A 22,040-nucleotide genomic window follows, 5' to 3' on the forward strand; every position below is an offset into this window, starting at 1 on the left:
TGCCTTATTTTTTTTGAATAATAGCTTACTTTAATGAAGTGAAATCAAGGAGAGAAATATGATTTAGGCAAAGAAATATTTGATTTTAGTAAGTGCAATATAATCCTGATTCATTTAGACTGTCTTTAAACTATGTTTAAAAAAGTAGACAAAAGCATTAAAATTTGTTAAACAGAAAAATTATGACACATATATGATGGTAGTGTGCTAAACATACAGGTTTTTTTTTTTTTATTTTGCAATACAATTCAGTTCTACATATCAGCCACGGATTCCCTTGTTCTCCCCACTCCCGCCCCCCTCACCTTCCCCCCAGCCCACCCCCCCCCCCCCAATCCTACCTCCTCCAGGGCAAAGCCTCCCCCGAGGACTGAGATCAACCTGGTAGACTCAGTCCAGGCAGGTCCAGTCCCCTCCTCCTAGGCCTAGCCAAGCGACCCTGCATAGGCCCCAGGTTTCAAACAGCCAACTCATGCAATGAGCACAGGACCTGGTCCCATTGCCTGGATGCCTCCCAAACAGATCAAGCCAATCAACTGTCTCACCCATTCAGAGGGCCTGATCCAGTTGGGGGCCCCTCAGCCATTGGTTCATAGTTCATGTGTTTCCATTCATTTGGCTATTTGTCCCTGTGCTTTATCCAACCTTGGTCTCAACAATTCTCGCTCATATACACCCTCTTCTTTCTCGCTAATTGGGCTCCCAGAGCTCCACCCAGGGCCTAGCTATGGATCTCTGCATCCAGATCCCTCAGCCGTTGGATGGGGTTTCTAGCACGACAATTAGGGTGTTTGGCCATCCCATCACCAGAGCAGGTCAGTTCGGGCTGTATCGCAACCATTGCCAGCAGTCTGTTGTGTGGGTATCTTTGTGGATTTCTGTGGGCCTCTCTAGCACTTTGCTTCTTCCTATTCTCATGTGGTCTTCATTTACCATGGTCTCCTATTCCTTGTTCTCCCTCTCTGTTCTTGGTCCAGCTGAGATCTCCCGCTCCCCCAAGCTCTCTCTCCCTCGACCCTCGCCCTTCATTACCCCCACTCATGTCCAGGCTGTTCATGTAGATCTCTTCCATTTCTCTGTCATTGGGCAATCCCATGTTTTTCTTGGGGTCCTGTTTTCCAGGTAGCCTCCCTGGTGATGTGAGTAGCAGTCCAGTCATCCTTGTTCCACATCTAGTATCCTCCTATGAGTGAGTACATACCATGTTTGTCTTTCTGAGTCTGGGTTATCTCACTTAGGATGATTTTTTTCTAGATCCATCCATTTGCCTGCAGACCTCATGATGTCATTGTTTTTCTCTGCTGAGTAGTATTCCATTGTGTATATGTACCACATTTTGTTTATCCATTCTTCAGTTGAAGGGCATCTAGGTTGTTTCCATGTTCTGGCTATTACAAACAATGTTGATATGAACATAGCTGAACAAGTGCCCTTGTGGTGTGATTGAGCATTCCTTGGGTATATGCCCAAGAGTGGTATAGCTGGCTCTTGGGGGAGATTGATTCCCAATTTTCTAAGAAAGCACCATATTGATTTCCAAAGTGGTTGTACAAGCTTGCATTCCCACCAGCAGTGGAGGAGAGTTCCCCTAGCTCCACATCCTCTCCAGCATAAGGTGTCTTCAGTGTTTTTGATCTTAGCCATTCTGACAGGCGTGAGGTGGTATCTCAGAGTTGTTTTGATTTGCATTCCCCTGATAATTAGGGATGTTGAGCAATTCCTTAAATGTCTTCCAGCCATTTTAATAAGGGCACGAGGGATAGAAATCATTAGAGGAAAATGATAATCTTATATGTTTTTTTTTTTTTTCTAAGCCTACAGCATCTGGTATTCCCAGGTGGTCTCCCATCCAAGTCCTAACCAGGCCCAATCCTGCTTAGCTTCTGAGATCAGACGAGATCAGGCGCGTTCAGAGTGATATGGTCATAGACTAATCTTATATGTTATAAGGCTAAATAAAATGCAAAATGTATTACCATACAATTAGAGGTGCTTAATATGCAAATACTTTTATGATATAAGCAAGTCAATAAATACATTCAGCGTTTTATAAATGTTTTGTTTTCTAGTAAATAAAATTTAGAGTTTCAAGTTAAATATTTGAGCTACACTTTATAACTTCAGCACACAATTCAGTGTTTCCATCCCCTGCCTCTGTCAGGTTTCCTCCGTCCTGGCCTTGTGGCACTCTTTCATTTCCATCTGTGTCTACTCACTGCCCTCCCCTTAGCCCACCAGTTACTTTTGTCTCTGAGGGCTATGTCTAGGATTTTATGGTCGATTTCAAAGCTCTGTGCAATGTGATATCCTCCCACATCTATGTTCTCATTTCCTAAAACACCCCCTCTCCTCCTCCCTTTGCTCCCCCTAAACTTCAATACAACCCATTGATGCAGTTAGCCAGGATTATCTCATTCCAAAAGTAGCATCCTCCCTTGCTAATAGTGGCACATCCTTATCCTCCATTCTTACATCCCTTGAGAAACTTTCATTAGTAGGTACAGTATCACATTGCAAGGATCCTTTTATGTTTCCACCCACTATAACTTTAGTTTTCCCAAAGCCCCTAGTTTTGACTGTGTATAATGGCAAAGAATAGTGACTAAATTTTTACAGTATTGGCCAGTGTCTGAGATGACAAATCTTTTTCTAACAAGATCTATATAGAAAAAAATCATTTTTTTAAATGATTGGCTTTCTGCCTTGTTTTGCACAAGTTCAGAAACTTTGTTTCAAGCCTTAGGATATTTGAGCCAAATGGATGTTACTGCAACATTTAGCAAACAGCTGCAATGCTGCCTCTGTTTTCAGTATTTCCCTTGTTCGCATCAGCTGTGCATCAGGGCATGGTCAGCCCTGATGGCATACCTTCACATAGGTGTGGTTTTTGTCACTGTTGGAGATGCTGAAATTATTTCACCAATCACAAAAGACTCATACAAGGGGCCAGAGTCATGGAGTGACTTCCGTTTTTCTTTTTCTATACCCAATAACTCCAAACTCTGCTGGTGTGAGGCGTGATAATCATGTAGAACCAGCATGCGTATAGCAAAGGCATGAACCTGGCTTCAGATGTGAGACTACCACAGTCACTGGCACTGCTGCCAACCTTTGCCAGCATTCTCCCCAGGATTAGTGTTAAATCGCAGCAGTGTAAATAGAACACAGGCCAGTGCTCATCACCGCTGTAGTGTGTTGAATGAGTGTCCTTCTGACTGGAGGGTCTGCTGCTTTGTGAATGGTTGGGCCTTATGTTATCACCTCTAACACTGTTTTGTTCCATGTGGTAACTGCATGTAAGCTCTTTGTTGTTGGTTCATTGTTATTTTCTCCTGTCTACAACTTTCAACTATGATCTATGAAATTAGTGTTATTTTCTTCATTTTATAAATGAAGCTAAAGAAATGCTTTGATATATGGTATGCAACTGATAACAGAATTAGAATTGTACAACTTTTGGATAAATGGCGGAAGGATCATGATAGAAGAGGGTAGACTCATAAGAATGCTTGAGTTTGTGCTACATACAATAAATGACTGAAGAACTCAGCAAAAATGATGTGGTAGTGAGCTGAAGAAATGTTCTGGAAAGAAGGAACTATTCTTTCTAATCTTTTTTTCCTCCAGTTGCCGCCTTAACTTGTTTCTTCACATGCTCAAAACGATAACCAGATGCCGGTGCAACAAACAATAGACTTGAGAAACAAAGAGAAGTCCTGGAATTCTCAAAAGATGAATTTAGGAAGATATTCAGACCCATAAAGATACACTTAGCAGGTTGCCCAATTGGTTTTCTTGCTGACCTACACATCCTTGAATTTACAACTTCCATTTACAACTGAGAATCTGAGCAGTTGTTTTATGCCACACTTTCCCCTCAACCATGCCTTCCACATTGACTTTATTTTGTGTTACATTCCCCACTTCTCCACACAGGGAACTTTAAGGAAAAACAAAACCGACTTTCTTCTTGCAACAGCTCTGGTGTTTTGATTCCCATTACTTGGAATACGGAAATTCTGACTACCTACTGCAAGGTACTGCTTTAAGTTTTGACTTTATTTTTGTTTGTCTACATGTCTACTTTCTTTTTATCCATTTTATTCCATAGTCACTCATTTTTCTTCAATAGATTGCCACCAGATCAAAAAGTACCATCGCTAATGCTACTCTTTGATTTTCATCCTATTTTTTTATAATTAACAAGATTATCACTGAGAACTAACTACTAAACTTCCACTCCTTTTCTCCTTATTGCCACAGGCTTACTTAATCAATACCTCACTTGGATATTCCTCCCCAAGCCTCACCATCTATAAAATAGGAGCCCAACAGCTCATTTTCTTACTTTCTGACACAAGGATCCTATCATCAAGATAGACAAAAGATGTTCCAGATTTTATCAATATAGTCATCATTATTTGGCCCTCATATCCAAAGTGTAAGATACACCTCATCTTTTCTAGTTCATTTATTCCCTTTTAAGTACTATTTTATCTTATAAATTAGCTCACTAAGTATCTGTAAATGGGTTGTGCATATTATTTTATTTTGATTGGTCCATCCTCCCTCAACCCCTAAATATCAGTTATCAACATGCTTTTATACTTTAAACATGGCATGCCAGCATTTCTCCATTTTCCTTTCCTCTCAAGGTTTTGACTGGGATTACCTAGAGTTTATTTGTGCTTAGCTTCATAGCCAATTTCCCTGATGATTTATCTCCCTTTTCCCAACTACTTCATTTAGAAACGACTAGTATTTATTTTGTTTCCTTTAATGGTACTGGGGTTTAAATGAGGATCTAATACATACTAAGAAGTGCTGAGCCACTAAGTCTTATCCCTAGGAATCCACTAGTGTCTTAAAAATGTTCTTTGTGTTAACTTCCTACTTAATAATCTCTGCAGCTGTCTTTATTCAATGCATATTTTCAAGATTCTTCTTAATTCTTCTTAATCCTAACCATTCAATTTACTTTCCTCCTGTTTACAGCTGGCAAAACGATTTATTCTGAAAAGTTTCTTTGCAAAAGAATTTCATGTCTTTTTCTGCTGATTTATTAAACAATAAATATTTACCTTGTATAAATATTCATTCATGTAAATATTTATGGAACATTCCACAAATTAATTTTAAGTAGCTTAAAACAGAGGTACTAAAAGATGAAAGTTACAACAAACTGACTTCAAATCAAAGATCTGTGTTTTCCTAAATATACTTTTACATAGGTTAACCTGTTCCTTCCCATTTTTCTCTGTTCTAAAGAAGGCGAAATAAAACCCTTCTGCCTATTTAGAATGCTGTAGGATATCTGCCTATTTAGAATGCTGTAGGATTTAAATATGATCATTTAGTTGGCAGAATATTTGGAAATGCCATAGTGATTTCTATATTACTGTTTAAGATTCTACCTTCTTCCAATTCTTCTGCCAGGGAGAAAAGAACTGGGTCAGAAAGATTTATTATCAGTCTTCTATCAGGAAATGCTAGGGAAAGGAGACAGGAAGCAAGGACTTGTACAACAGCCATTCAATTTTGATCTAGATTTCTTTTTTTTTTTTTTTTTTTTTTTTGGTTTTTTGAGACAGGGTTTCTCTGTGTAGCTTTGCGCCTTTCCTGGGACTCACTCTGTAGCCCAGGCTGGCCTCGAACTCACAGAGATCCGCCTGGCTCTGCCTCCCGAGTGCTGGGATTAAAGGCGTGCGCCACCACCGCCCGGCTTGATCTAGATTTCTTAAACAACAATGGCATGAAATTATATTGCATTATCAACTTTTACATATTTATTTATTTTATTTTTATTTTTGTTTAAGACAGGCTCTCAATATAGCTTTGCCTGTCCTGGAATTCACTCTGCAGAACAAACTGGCCTACAACTCAGAGACACTCCCACCTTTTCGTCCCAAGAGCTGGGGTTAAAGGCATCTCATCTTTCTATGACCCATACAGAATACCCCAGAGAAACAATGTAAAGAAACATCTTTTTTGCCTCAGCATTTCAGACATTTCAGCCTGTGATTCTCCATTTCTATTATTTGGGCTCAAGGTGTGGCCCGTGGTGATAGGTACAGGTGACAGATGTGGCTGTACACATAATGGCAGACCAAAAGGACATGGGATGTATGTTTGTAGGTTGAAATAATAATTCTAAACCATGCAGGGCAGTGGTGGCACATGCCTTTAAACTCAGCACTCGGGAGGCAGAGTCAGGCGGATCTCTGTGAGTTCGAGCCTAGCCTGGTCTACAGAGTGAGAGCCAGGGCAGGCACCAAAACTACACAGAGAAACCCTGTCTTGAAAAACAAAACAAACAATCAAAAAAAGCAAACCACAACAATTAGTCAGTGGAGGGCTGTTAGGAGAAAGAATACCTTTACTAAAAAAGGTGTATGCAAACATCTCAAGCAATAAATACATTGCCACCTGCAATAATTTTGAAGAACCAATGTAAAATATTTCTTTTTAAATAGAAATGGAAATCTCTAGATATTGTATAATCTTAATGATGCTTAGTATTCCAACTGAAGGAGAAAAAATGAGTTCTCATGAATATGATACATGTTGTTATTTGCATAAATGGTACAACGAAATAATATATTTACTGAATGCAAATCTTTTAGACAAGTGGTCTTCAGTCTCAGGACAGCCTGTCTATAACACTTTTTATTTGTACATTGACAAGTACCACCCGGAAAATATTATTTCATAGATAAAAAATAACTTAACATTATTGATTTTAGCTCAGGTATAGGTTTTAATGTAACTCTTCAACAGTATGTGGACTTCAATTACTTGACTGAGATGCTCTCTATCCAAAGGACATATACATACAAACTAATTCCAAATCTCCTAAACACCTGATAAAAAACAGACTTCTTCTGTCAGAGTACTTTTAAGTACTTCTTATGGTAAATTCATTCATTCAGCTATTTTTCAAATTAAGTGCTTCTTTCATAATTATACAATGATAATTGTGTGTCTGTGTGTCTGTATTCACACACATATATGTACATAGAAAACCTCATGGTTTGCTATCTATTTGTTTCTTTATAGATCTTGGTTTGTTCATTGCAATGATGCTAACTTTTAAACCTTACAAAATATACTGATGGTACAATATTGAAGTTTGGACCTGAAGTATTAAGCTTATATGGAGGGATGAAAGAAAAACAATTTGGAAATTTTGCTTTTGAAATTTGAGCACATCTATTCTCTTAACAAGAATTTTTTCTGAACAATAATGGAAATCGGGACTACAGAAGTCAATTTAAATATTTAAAAAGAAAGATCAAGATGTGAATTCAATAAAATGTTTAGAATTTAGCAATACAAAAACTCGTGGTTGTTGACCATGAGCCACGCTGTGGTACATTTCTTCGTTATTTGCTCTTTAAATGATGGAGGGTTAAGACAAGATTTTCAGAGGACATGCGTAAATTCGTAGGATTAGCTTGCCACATGGCAACCCCAGGTTTTCTTTTCAAGGAAAACAATTCAGCTAAGCCACGGACAGAAGAAAGCTCAAACATGAGAGCAATGAAAAAAACACATCCAAGTAAGACTAAAGGATGTTTTAAAATGATTATTTCTTCTCTTAGAAAAGAATCATATTTTAAATCATAATAACCACACTAATACTGGTAATTACATTCATTTACTTGAGTTAACACATTATCCAGAGTCTAAAATATGCCATATGATCTCATATAGGCCATTGTATACACTGACAAAAAGAATTTGCTTCTTTAGAGATGCTGCATATTTAACATCAGGCTAGAAAAATGGCGTGTTAAACAAAACTGCACACACTGCATCATTGGAAGCACCAGGCTGGGGATGGGCGGGTTTAAAAGGAGAAAACTCATAGGATGACCACGCAGAACTCTGAGCAGAGTGTGTGTGGCTGGATTACACGCAGTGGTAGCAGCATTGCCTTGAGGTAAAATGCCATACTTAAGCTTAGCACCTAATACTGTTGCTAAATCAAAGAGGTTTCCACAAAGTCAGTCAAGTTTACAGAAAATCCTTCACCTTGAACAGATTTCCTTTTTCTTTTTTCTTTTTCTTTTTCTTTTTTTGTCAATGTCTTCAGATTTTTTTTCTTTGAGTACCCAGGAATGTAACAATTATTAGTAACTACTGAGTGAAAGGCTTAAGCACAGAAGCCATTTTAATGATAATGTTTTTCTCTAATCCGCTAATCATTTTAGAATTTTCAGAGGCTCTGTTGAAGATCTAAAGAAGATCTGAACAAATAAAATCCCATTAAATTAGCATGTTCCTTAGTAAATAGATACCCAGGTTCCATCTCAAGATAACCCTGCAGGATGTGCTGGATTTTAGATTACAGTCAGCTCACAATCTTCCCTCCTCAAGTTGTAGTGGATTAATGTTTTACATGTCAAATACACCCTGTTCAGACACAGACTAAAATAAAAGTCACTTAACCGGAGTTGAGGGAAACTTGCTTCCTCCGGATTGAAATGCCTGATTGTTAGGCAGCCTGTGTCATCTTGTGCCAATTGAAATCCTAATGGGGGAAGATGAAAGGCAAATCTTTTACCAAAATAAAATTTGCCTTCTTCCTCAAAGGCTTTAATTCCAAACTCAAACAGCAGAGCCCACTTTCCCTGTAATGGCACCTCCCGTCATCATCTTCTGATGGCAGTGTGTCCCCTTTACTCCTGCGTTTCTCCTTTGCCCTGTGACCCTAAGACCCCACTTCCCCTTGCTTTAAAAACTGTGCTTCAGCTCACTTTAGTTTTGTTCTCTTATGCGTTAGCCTTTATTATTATTTTTAGCCCAAAAAAATGCTATTTTATTTTTAGTCTTTTTTTTCAGTAGTGAAACTACTATCCAGCAAAGAAATGTCAAATAAACAAAAACAGTGGAAAATAAATTTTATTATGAAGACTAACTCTAAGTTGAAAAAGTAATTTGCCGTCCATATTGACACACTTAAAGAATATTCTATTTTTTCTTAATTCTGCAGTGAAATCCCATGTGAGGGAAAATGGGGCAGTAATGCAATGCAGACATCAGTAGGAATAAGATAATGACTTTAACTTGAACATGTTACATCTTCTTCAGTGTGCTGAGCGCAAAGACCCAATACATCGTTGTGTAATACCTATTTCCAAGTATTCATGCCAACGTAGGTCTAATCCACCTGAACCAAGTGCTCAAAATAAACTAATCAATTTTTCTTATGTGAATAAAGTCTATTGCTAGCCAAATCAATTTGAGCAAACTTGATTTCAAAGTAGATTTCTTCCTTCCTCCTTCCCATTTTTTTCCATGCACCTTTCTTCTTTTCTTTAATCCCTAGGATTTCTTTGCTGACTTCCTGTTTGAGGTCTATAACAACAAAATACATGCACATCTGTGTAAATGTTATCAACAATCATTTGAATATATTGTGTTTATTGTATATGGAGTCTACTAGCATATGAAGTATATCACACTCCTATTAAGCAACAAGCAAATTTTCTATAAAACTTCAAGAGCATTTCTGGTTAATCATTATAAATTATTTTAACCTACAAGTCATGATTTATGTCAAATATACACAGATTTATTTTTCAGCATGAAGAGCCCAACTTTTTTTCTGATAAATGCTATCTTGTTATTTACCTATGAATTCAACATTAACAGATATTTTTATTTCACGTTCTTGTTGTAATTTGTAATCTATAGTTTTTTTTTGCCCAGATTAAGTCCAAGAATAGTAACCTTTGATAAATGAAGAAATGATGTTCAAGCATTCAAATAACTGATGAAGAGTGAATTCAACCTACAAAAACATGCCTACTTTAGACCTACTCTCTAAATTTTGTTGCGGCCCACATCTGTATCTGCTATCTGTGTCGTCCTTCATTTAGCTACTAGATGGTATATGCTGCTTGTATTATTATAGCATGAGTCAGGAAATCTTGCTCTGTGGAAATAATGCATGAACTAAGATCAGATGGATTGCACTCATTAGAACATGCATGTGTGAGATCTGTCCGGGTAAGAGAAATAAACTCAGAGAGCTTGCAAGGAGCCTGACTGGGAGTGATGAGGAATTGAAAGAAGAGAAGGAACACTAGGAAGTGGGAGGTGAGAGAGCTTGCCACACAGGATGTAGAAGGAGGCAGGATGAAACCAACCGACACACTTTACCTTAGTTGCTAGGATTCAAAGGAGGTAGAGGAATGTCCTTAAACCAGATGTCTGTCAGCCTTCTGCTCTTTGAAAAGATTGATCTGGCTTTCCACAGACAAGACTGGATGGAAAGGTTGGCGAAGTAGAAAGAAAGGAGGAAGCAAGATGAGATTGAAGAGAATTATTTCTTCAAGTAAAACCATGTGTCTTGGTGACCTTTAAACCTCCACTCTGATATAGAGCATGGGAGTCCAGAGAGTCTGTAACATGCAGGCAGCATCTGAGAGGCCAGTGTCTTTCCTTTCACATTTTGCAAATATTGCCACACTACATCTATGACTCTGTTTCTTTCTGTTGTATCCATGTAATACTTTCTCCAATGATAAACATAGCCTGTACTTCTGAACTTAAATTATATATTAATATATTTCTCATTGATTTTCTACTTTCTTAATATTTTTAAATAATATTGGGCCATTTCAAAGTTAAAACTCTGTCAATAATTTACTGTTTGAATAGAGCAGTCAAATATGTAGTAATGGTCTTGTGTCCATGATACAGTCATATCTACACATGCATTCATGAGACAAGACTGCTGTCATAATGTTAAGAATCTAGGAAGCATTTAGTCCCATGGGAGTGTGATCTAGACTTTGATATCAACTGTGAAAATCACCATAATCTACAAAAATGCTTAATAATACAAAAACTCACAACCTGGAATGTTCCTCCGATTTTCAAGTTCCCATGAACTATCTTCAGAGTACATGTAGCTATTGAGAGAGAGACAATGCTCAGGTAAACCTGTCTAAGGAGGAATCTGACTTCATGTCAATCACTTTTCCACAACAGACATTTATTTCCCTAGATAAATGAAAAATTCAGTAAAATGTAGTGATAGGGAGTAAAAACGAGTTACATTCTTAGATTTTCCCGAGATATTGCATCTACTATTGATATAAATACATGAAAAGTTTATATGAATTTCTACATAGATGAAATATATACATACGCAGTGAACTGTATGGTCCCATTAAGGGTATATGTGGGAAGCTAGTGCAGGCTTCTGAGTGCTCAGTGGAAATCAAAGTGCATTCATTTTACCATCATTTTCTTGAATCAGACTCTGTTTCCTTGGACCCTGGAGGTCTGTGATGATAAAGATTCTGCATTTTATCTTTCTTTGCCGTTCTCATGTTCTGTGTCAACACTCAACTAGTCTCCACCTGTTCATTAAACCTTTATTCTAACAGATGCTGCCTCTTTCCTCCTCTCTTTTATGTTCCCCAGGGAAGATCAAAGCATTGAGCCGTTCCTGTCCATTGTATACAGAGGTGTGTGGGTGAGATTCTGCATGAGGCTTGCACTCATGCTCTCTCACTAATGGACTCAGTAACTTTCTTTGATAATGTTTGATATGTGGTGAGTGCTTCAACCAACAGAATGCAACTTAAATCCAGTGACTTTCATGAGAATAAAATGAAATAATATTGAAATACCTAAATTGTATCTATTCTGGAGAGATGATAATTCATTTTTATAAGCAAGAACTATTCTTATGAAATAAACAATTATAAAGTCTTTTTCTGAAATCACATGATATGGTTCATAATCAGGCAGTAGATGCCCAAAGAAATGAAGGTAAAATACAAATTTATTTGAGTAATAATTATTGATGCTACCAGCAGAAATTGAATTTATTTTATTTTTGAAAAATAAAATCATATGTATATCTATATGAACTTAAATTTTCTATTTAAAAAATTTATTTTTATTATTTTTAATCTTGTGCACATATTTGTGTGCATACATGTGTATGTGAATGCGTTTGCCCATGAAAACCTGAGGCATCATCAGGTTCTGTGGAGCCAGAGTTAGAGACAATTGTGAGCTGCTCAAAGTGATGCTGGGAATCGAATGCAGAGCCTCTGAAAGAGCATACATGTCTTAAACTCTGAGTCATTTCCCCAGCCATTACAGTTTTTAAATTTAATTTACCAATTTTAGCACTATTGTGGCTCGAACTCTGGGCCCGGTACATCTAGGCAAGCCTCGTACCATTAAGCTACATCCCCAGTTATTGCATTTTTTTATATTTTAAAATGAATAGAGATTAGAGGGGCTGTCTAATAACTATGCTATAAATGTATTTTGAGCAAGTATGGAAGTTACCATCATTTGTCAGCAGACACATGCTTTAAACAGGAAAATAGCAGATGTTTTTAGATTCTAGAGAAGTTGAGAGTACACAAAGTTTCCACTCAGTTGGCAAACTGACATTGTTCAGGTCAAACTCATCTTCTGTCAATACAGTTGAAAATGCTTTTAATGTTTGCCTTAGGGGATTAGTAAAACTGATCAGGAAAATAGGAGGAGTGAAGGGCACTAAGATAGACTGGTCATGGGTGAGGCAACCATGGAATCTGATTTCTCCTGAAATGCTCTTTACAACAGCAGGACAAGTTTGTTTCTGACGTACTTTATGGACAAGGCACTTCAGGCTTAGTTTGTCACATGATAAAAATGGCAATATTTTGCTTACTACTCACAAAGTCTGTACACAGTCTATAATCAGATAAGTTCCTTTCTGAAAACGTTATCTGTTTTTTGTATATGCCTAAGATTTTTTTTTTTTATGAATTTATGGGGTAAGTTCAGCATGAAATCAGAGATAAGCTTCCATATGACTGTTAGTGACAATGTGATATGGTGACAAGGGGGTACTGGGACTTGTATCAGCCTCACACTGTACAGGGAATAGGGATTCCTCACTTCAGATCTGACATTTGTCCCCCAGATTTAGGCCAGCGAAGGGCAAATAAATGTGGGGCACTAAGTATCCATCCTTTCCAGGTTAATCAATTTAAATATGAGGTAAGACAGCTACTCAATGCCAAGAAAATGTAAATCAGGAGAAAAAAATGACTGGGATAAAAGCACTTACGAGGAGCTTGAACCCTGGCACGCATACAAAGCTGCATTTGCAGTGCTAGAAAGAACAGACGTCCAGCCTCTGCAGAACTCTGATAATTTCCAGTGCACCTAGCATCTGAGGGAGCAGCTAGCCTCGGGACTCATGCTCAGGGTGCTGCTTCTTCGGTGTATATGCACAGTGCCCATTAGATAAGTGGTTTTCTATCAAGAGGCAAATACTGAGGTCTGAAATGGTGAAGAGACCAATTTCATGTCATTTTAGTGGAAGCAAAAGTCACACAATGAATCAGCAGCAGACCTGTGAATTGATTTTTACATCCCATTAGACTCCCTTTTAAGCAGCTCAGCAATTCCTAAGATTGCTTTCAGTGGCCAAGGATGCACAATTGAATTAGAAGGGCAGATTGAAAAATAAAAATAAAATTAAAATGGAAAGTGGTCATTCTATGTGACTTGGTTTCTGACTATTTGAAATGATATTTTTTTCCTGTAATGTTCAGTTATCAAGGTGGATTTAGTTTGTAGGAGCAACTTCTCTATCCCTTATAATGCAAGATATTCTAAATTATGAAAGTATAATAGCAAATTATGCAAATATAAGGCTACTTGAATAAAAGTTGAATGTCCATGTCATTCCTTTTATGAGGCAATGATTAAAGAATTATCCTTCACATAAATAGATATTTCCCCAAGCACATTGATCCTAGTTGGAAAAATTTAAAGACTCATTACTAGAAAATTGAACTTGAATACAATGTGGCTTCTTTTTAAACATTATAATATTTTATCATATTTATTGATCTTAATAACTAGATAAGGCCAATTTATATCTTGATAACAGAATGATGAATATGGCAATCTACTGTTATTTAGTAACTTGGATGCCATATAAAATTTAATATTATCTGTTTCCTAAGACTCCTCCATTTTTAAAAATTATGGCATTTTTCCAATTGTATATTGGAACAAGGACTTTTCTTTGAGATCTGTAGAATTTCATTCTCAAAATATTAGAAAGCAATTCTTTATGCTGAACTTATTTGAAGTGTTGGAAAGTTCATCAGAGTTTGTATTTTAAGTACTCAATTTGAAATACACTTCCATTAATGTTATAGAGTGTGACAGTTCTCTCTCTGAGAGAAACTGATGACAGTTCACTGTGTTGCACACATAGTCACATCTGAGTGTGTCTGTGGAGAAGTAAGAAAAAGTGGGATTTGCTTATCTGCCTAATCCCTAAGTTATCTATAGAGAGAATAAGTATCGCCAGATGAAGCTGTTTCTGTGGATACCTTCTCCCTTCTTTTATAAAAAACAACACTCCCTGACTGGTTCATCTTTATAATCTATTAAGGGACTCAGGTAAGTCATCACTGCCATGGAATTTCACCAAACTGACAAGTACTGACAACCTTTTGGATACAAGCACCTCATGGTGTTTTCAAGAATGTTCTGATAATGTAATTGGTGGTGCACTAACTTAAAATGCAATGTTTTGAAATGATGTACACTTGAATAATAATAAACACACACGGCATAGCATTCTCTCAACGGTGTGTAGTGCTGATGGCATTGGAAAGGCCACATGTCACAATGGTGAGGAAAACAAATTTCTCATTGTGTGATGATAGGTAACTTCTTGATTCTCTTCTGAGCCTCTGTATTCTCAAAGGGAAAATGAAGAAATATTTACATCTCAGGGTTATGAAAATCTAATATTTTAATGTTGATTAAAGCCATTAATTACGTCATCTGGCAGACACTGATACTAATAAGTAAAACAATCATTTTAGAAAGGCCTTCTAACTCAACGGAACCTGAGCAAAATAACTAGGGAGTTGTTATGAACAAATTCCTTAAACATTCCAACAGAGAAACCCTGTCTCACAAAAAGCAACAAAACAAAACAAAATATTTAAAATGCACAAATATAAAACAAAAGTTACAGATAGCCTGACAGTGATTTTCATAGAAAAATCACTATTGGTAGTAATATATATTGAATGTATTTTTCTGATGAGTTTCTGTTTTTTTTCAAAGAACTTTTAAAGTGGAATGAATTTGCATTATGATCAAAATATGCATTACATCACATGCCTCTCTCTGGATTTCCAGGTACGCATTATTCATTTTTGTGTAATTCGTCAAGGTTAGGAATTCCCAGTACCTTTGTATATAACAGCTTAATGTTTTAGAATAACATGCATGGACTTTATTCATACACTCTGGAGTAGAAATTGAGCATATAGGAGCTGTTATGCTACAAAGAGAGTCTGCTAGTTATCAGGAGTGGATTTGAAGCCCATCCCCCACTGGAAACTCTAAGCTCTGTCATCTCAGTTACACATCTCTAATTTGTGCAAAACATGAAGGATGTTTTGATTTCTTGTTTTCTTTTGAGAATCACAAAGTTTCCTCAGTGTCTTTCACTTTGTCTCTTTTTGGCTTTTCTTAGTTGGTACCAGACCTTTACCATAGTCTCAAAATGGATGTATGGCTTGTTTACTTTCTCCCCTAATTTATGCCCTAGAAATATATTTCTGTTTGAATGCTGGCAATAGTACCACTGGCTTTGTAAAACCTCATAAGACTCTCAGTTAGTTTTCCTCAACTCAACCTTTAATGTGATTTCCAGCTTCCGTATTTGAAATGTACCATGCATCCTGTGTTATCCCCCTTTCCCTGTAGACTGTCCTTTCTGCCTCCGTCCTTCTAGCCATTGCTAACACTGCCCACTCCACCTTCTACAACTATTTACATGCTGTTCAGTTTTCAGACTCCAGTTTGAAGGTTCCAGCCTTTGCTCATTTCAACTGCCCCTCTATTCGCACTTATCACCTGGTCCAAACTAGATATGCATGGAGTATTTTTAAAATACCAATATGGGAAAATTAAAATTGGTCTAGTATCATAAAACAGGATTAATCATTTCAGTTCGTGGCCCTCCAGTATCCTGTAAGTGATCTTTTCATGATGCAAGTTTTGAACACAGACATAAACCATTGCCTTGCATGCTTCATGCATGTACACTACAAAATACTAAAGAATTTTAACTTTCTCACTGGTAAGACAAAATTAAAAACAGTACTGACTTCATAACATTTTGTGATGATTCAGTGTAGTTGATACAGACTACACACCTAATGTTAATTGCTCAATAAATCTTGGTTTTGAGGAATATAATTGTTATTTTTGATTTTTTTATGCAGATCAAAGTTAGATTTTTATGTGCATATTGGCTCTGTATATGTGCAACCTTCTCCATTAATCTTAGCATCTTAACTAAAGATGCTCACCATGTTTTTATAGAAGTCATATTAATGTGTTTGAACCATTTACTTATATACAAATTGCATCCCTTGTTATTCAGGAATTGAGTGCAACTTCAGATATAAAGAGAGCAACCCTCAATTACTTTCTAACAGTCTCTCAAGTCTAAGAAATAAGGACTCCATGCCAGGGGTCCACTCTGCTTAGCATGCTGTTCATAGTCACCTCTTAGCTCTGCTCATTCTACCATGCTGCTCTCCTCCCCAGGCTCTGCTGTTTCTTCCTCCCTGGCTCTCCTGTGTCCAAACTGCCTCATGGTGCAAAGCTCACATCTGGCCCATACCTCTTCTACAATACAGAATCAGAATTGGTCTGCTCCTCCCTGGCCCTCCATGGTCTCTCTCTTATTGTCTATAAAATCTTACTGTAGCTCAGGCTAGCACAGCCAAATACACCTCAGCAGTGTAGACAGTGATGTTCTGAGTGTTGTCCTGTTCTTGGCTGCATTCACAGGTTATCAGATCTATAGGTATAGGTCTTCCCCTAGAAGACTCTGGGCTTCATGATGTTCATGACACCAAGCAGGGATTCCACAGCTCAACAAACATGCTAAATACTACTTTTCAATAGTCTAGACATAGAGTGATTTATTCCCTTTTCTCCACATGGCACATTAGTGAATGGCAACCAGTAGAGTGGCTTATTGAAAGTTTTATTATAAAATGCTTCAGAAAACAATGGCTACCCTATTACAATCACTGTATATGTATAAACATATATATGTGTATATATATATATGTGTGTGTGTGTGTGTGTGTGTTTTATATATACATACAAATATATATACACACATATATATGTGTATGTAAAACAATGGTTTCTCTTTCCACTCTCCTAGTGTGTGTACATTTGAGCAAGGGGATGTGTAGGCACAAGTGTGTATGTGTTTGTGCTAGCCAGAGGGTAACCCAGGCTGTTGCTCCTCAGGTACTGTCCACCTTGTTTTTTGAGACAGGATCTCTCATTGGCCAGGTACTCGACAAGTAGGCTATTTTGACAGCCCAGTGAAACCCAAAAATGCATCTATTCCCACCCCTTCAGTGCTGGGGTTGGAAGCATGTGCTACCATGTTAGACATTTTTTTTCCTTTTTAGTATGGACTGTGGGAAAACAATCTCAGGCCTTCAAGCTTGCAAGTCAAGTACTTTGCCAAGTGAGCAATCACCCTTAAATACCCTGTCCACCCTTTGGAAGTTCAAATGTACAATGTATTGGAAAATACTTCACTTTCTTCATACTGATAGAGTTCATTATGTTTTCATGTCAGTGGCATTGAATTTGGGATAAATGTAAGGCAGTTTAAATAATATAACTACAAGTGAAAATAAAGGATTTAAGGGACCAGGTACCAAATATCTTACCAACTGCTAATGTGGGCATAACAGTTATCAGTCATTGGGTATTCCACCCTTGTCTTACCTTGTAGATTGGGCTGTAGCTCCCAGCCACATCAAGGCATGGGACACTCCAGACTTACCTAAACTGAGCTTAGTAAACTTAAAGCAGAAAAAAGAATATAAATGTTTCTGACAGTACACCTAAACAATACTTTGAACATCTTTAGCTAATTAAAATTAATTCCATCTGCTTATTTTCACTCTACTTACATATCTTAGAAGAAGACCTCCTATGCCCCCTTTACTAGACCAGCATAATTCTAACTGCATTCCAAATACGTGTCCTTATACACGCTGGAAGTGGGGCTCTCACCTCTCAACAAAACAGCCTTTCTTTATAGCAAATGGAGATCATCAACGAGAACCACAATTCATCAAAATGCTGAGAACTATTTATAGTGGGTGTCCAGTCCCAAAGAATGTATCTACAACACAACATCTTCACCTAAGGCTCAAGACATACAATGAAAAAGGGGGTGAATCAATGTAAGAGTCAAATGACCAGGAAGCCTGCTGTGAGACAGTATCTTGTAGATATAGGGGAAACTAAACCCATGATACAGAAACTATAAACAGCCTAAACAAGACTTGAACAATGACATGCCCAATAGACAGGTTAATGTAGAAGGGGGAAATCTCAAGGGGTGTTACCCCTAGACTAAGACCTCTGGGTAACTAAGGACTACTGAGAGAGGGGGAATTAAGTCTTCCCCAAAGATAAGCTCCCCAACTGGTTATCCAAAACCAAGTAGTCAGCCATGAAACTCACACACACACACACACACACACACACACACACACACACACACACAAAGAAAAAGAGACCATGAATTTGAAAGCAATGGGAGGAAGAAAATGGAAGGGAGGAAATGATATAATTATATTTTAACTAAAATTTAAATTTTTTTCCAATAAGACAACTTTTACTAAATGAGAAAGCAACATTTAAAATGTGCTTTAAAACAAAATGGAATTAGAAAAAAAAAGATGTATGTGTTTTAGAGAACTTTTGTACTATGCTGAAAATCAAATGTTTCTTGCAGTAATACAACGTGCCAATCTATAAAATGTTAACAGAGTTCTCAATTTAACATTTGTGTGTCTTGGTCTGTTTGAGGGGCCCTTGGCAGTGGGATCAGGATCGATCCCTTGTACATTAACTGGCTTTCTGGAGCCCATTGCCTATGGTGGGACACCTTGCACAGCCTTGATGCAGGGGGAGAAGATTGGACCTGCTTCTACTGAATATACCAGGCTTTGCTGTCCCTCCATGGGAGGCCTTGCTCTTTTGGAGGAGGGAATGGGGGGTGGGTTGGGGAGGGAGGCTGGGGGGGGAACGGGAGGAGGGATGAGAGGGGGATCTGTAGTTGGTATGTAAAATGAATAACATTTTTAATAAAAAATTAAAATTGAATATATGACTTGTACTTCTAGTGGAGATGTTTTAGAAAACTAACACAAGTATTGAGGTGGTATTTCTCTTAGTAAGTGATCAGTCATAGCTTCAGTATATCAACTTTGACTTAAGAAAAGTTTAATTTTATCCATAACCTTTTACCAGCAACAGATGAACCAACTGAGCTAAAACATCAATTAATATTCTGCAAGTTGTGAACTGAATTCTAACATTTCCATTTTCATCTGCCAGTATTTTTAAGAATAAAACTTGTGAAATATTGTGAGAAAAAAACAGTTTACAATTTAATGGAATAAATGATAGAGAAGAGAAGAATGTTAATATCAAAACTATGATCCTTTAAGACAAATATTGAGGTCAAATCATGGGATTAAAAGCATTTGAAGTAGGTATATGGACAGTACTAATGGAGAGTCTCTTATTTATTTTTAACAGCTTTGAGTGTTTCTTCTAGCCTTATGTCATCACAATTTATGTTCTCCTACCTCCTAACTCAGTCCCTGAGCCTAGTCATTTTGAGAAATAGTCTTCCTGGTTGTACTTAAATAGTTCTTGGAGAAATAGATGGTTGCACTAAGTTCTCTCAGAATACATGAACTGGAAAGCGTCTCAAGTACCATCAACAGATGATTTTAAATTTTAATTTGAGATGATAGTTGAAGTATTGTTTCTTAAACAGTAGTACACCCAAAGATCAATTTCCTAAAATGATTCAATTACTTAAAAAGGTTAAAGAAGAAAAACAGACACCATAAAGGACTTAACCCCAACCTTGCACAGCTCAGCCAGAAGTCAAAGGACTAACCAGCTCTGGTAGAGACAGTGAACAGCAGGAAGAAACGGACAGAGAACTCGGACTTTCCCACCAGGGTTGGCTTATTACAAAGCAAATGCAGACTCCGATGGATGGCCTAGGAACATCGAAAGGTGACCCAGAAATGACTCTCCACTAGTTCACCCATGGTTGTTAGAAACAAATATGTGCTCACCAGACCAAACCTAATAATGAGAAAGATGACTGAACGGAATGATTAGAGATCAATTCATTAATAGCACGACCCGCTATTTTAAAAACTTCTATGCTGTAGACTTTTATACAAAACACATTCTCCTTCATAACAAAAGGGAAAAACCAGACAAACAATGTTATTTCCTGCAGAGATACATTGGCTGTCACTGCAAAGGTGACCTGAGAGATGGCCATTAAGCCTCATTGCTTTTCTTAATGTCCATTTGGTTCTCTCATAAATTGAGACCATGACATTATGAGAGTATTTATAGAGTTAATACTATCCAGCACACATCTGGGTCCACCTTTCTTTAGGATGTCTGCCAATACATAGAAGAGACCTATTTGGAATTTGAGACTATATCCAGATACTTCTTCGAAAAGCTACACTCTTCCTAAATTCATACTTTTTTTTATTAACAGATGTAAATTTGAAGGGGAAATACCATATACTATAAGCCATCGGGGAATAGCCAGCCTCTAAAGGATGACTCACAATTTTCATGTGAATGGCAGCGATGCTGAGCTACAACTCTAAGCTCCTCCATACTCTAGACTGTATCATTCCCTCTGTGAACTCTGCAGGCACTTTATGACAAACGTACACATGTGTACGAGGCATGTGACCTTGTTGGCAGTTATCTGCTGTGTCAAGGGCTATTGGCAGATGCCCAAGAATTGATTGACACATATCTTACGGAACTGGAGTTAATTAATATGTCTACCAATTCCCAAATGTACCACAGGAAACAGAAAAATCTGTTTAATACAGCAATCAATGACATATTGCGTGTGGTCAAAAGGCATTCACTAGACAGAAAAACTGGATTTTTTGGAAGATACTATTCAAGAGTGTATATATAGCTATCAAAATGCTAGAAGAATGAAAAAGTCTATTTTTATAACTTCAAGGCTAAACTTGATGATATTTTGGAATTTTTTTTATCACTAGAAATAGCAAGCGATAATTTTCTCCTATAAGATTCAAAGCTATTAAGTGATGAATGGAGCCTTGCATTTTTTTTCAAAAGCAGCATTTTAACTTGTGTGGCATTCTGCCACAAAGATATTCAGTTCATATGCAGTTTTCTAATGGTGAAGTTTCTACAAGCTTGGAAACTAAGAATAAGACAAGAGTCACTTTAAGGGAGGTATATTGCAAAGCAGAAGTTGAATATGGCAGTGTTCCTGACAGCTTTCCCAAATGCTAAACGCGAAGATTCTTCTTTTTTTAAAATACAATTATTTGTAGTCTAAAAACACTGTGTAAAATTATATAATACAATTATGTTTCATTGCCTTTTTTGCATGTAAAACAGGTATCAGGAAAATAAGCATGCAACTTCCAACCTAAAATCTAAAAGGAAAATCTTATAACTGAAGAAAAGGAGGATATAAACATGAAAGGGAGCAGTGGGGTGGGGTGGGGGATGTGGTTTGGAGACAGGAAGGAGGAAGGACAGAAGAGGTAATTATATTATAATACTGTAGACCATAAGTGTTATTTAAAAGGATTTTTGAAGATGGTGTTTTCAAGTTCCATGAGCGTGTGAATCTTGAGGTAACATTCTCTGCCTCTCCAGGCTTTCCATTAGTGTCATTCTTTTCTAACAGTATAAAGTGCACATTGTCTCTCTTTCTCAACTTCATAAACAGCAAAATTGGTTAAAGCCAAGGATAGCATTTTAAGTAATAGTATAGATCAATTTAAAGCAGATTGGCTCTGAAGGCAGCTTAAGCATTGAAAATTAAATTTGATGTAGTCTAGACAAGCCCTGGTGATAATATCTTTTCCAGAATTTCC

At 37.2% G+C, this 22,040-nt stretch overlaps 1 protein-coding gene and 1 pseudogene across 2 annotated transcripts in view; both read right to left on the minus strand.

Annotated features, from left to right (window-relative positions):
- Sema3a (semaphorin 3A) overlaps positions 1-22,040 on the minus strand; it is a 479,305-nt gene that overhangs the window by 109,759 nt on the left and 347,506 nt on the right. The gene's annotated exons all lie outside the window — the stretch shown is intronic.
- On the minus strand, positions 1,813-1,931 carry LOC128100237 (uncharacterized; annotated as a pseudogene).

The sequence above is a fragment of the Peromyscus californicus genome, unplaced genomic scaffold, assembly GCF_007827085.1.
Source record: "Peromyscus californicus insignis strain IS unplaced genomic scaffold, ASM782708v3 Scaffold_6__1_contigs__length_162567912, whole genome shotgun sequence".
Lineage (NCBI taxonomy): Eukaryota > Metazoa > Chordata > Mammalia > Rodentia > Cricetidae > Peromyscus > Peromyscus californicus.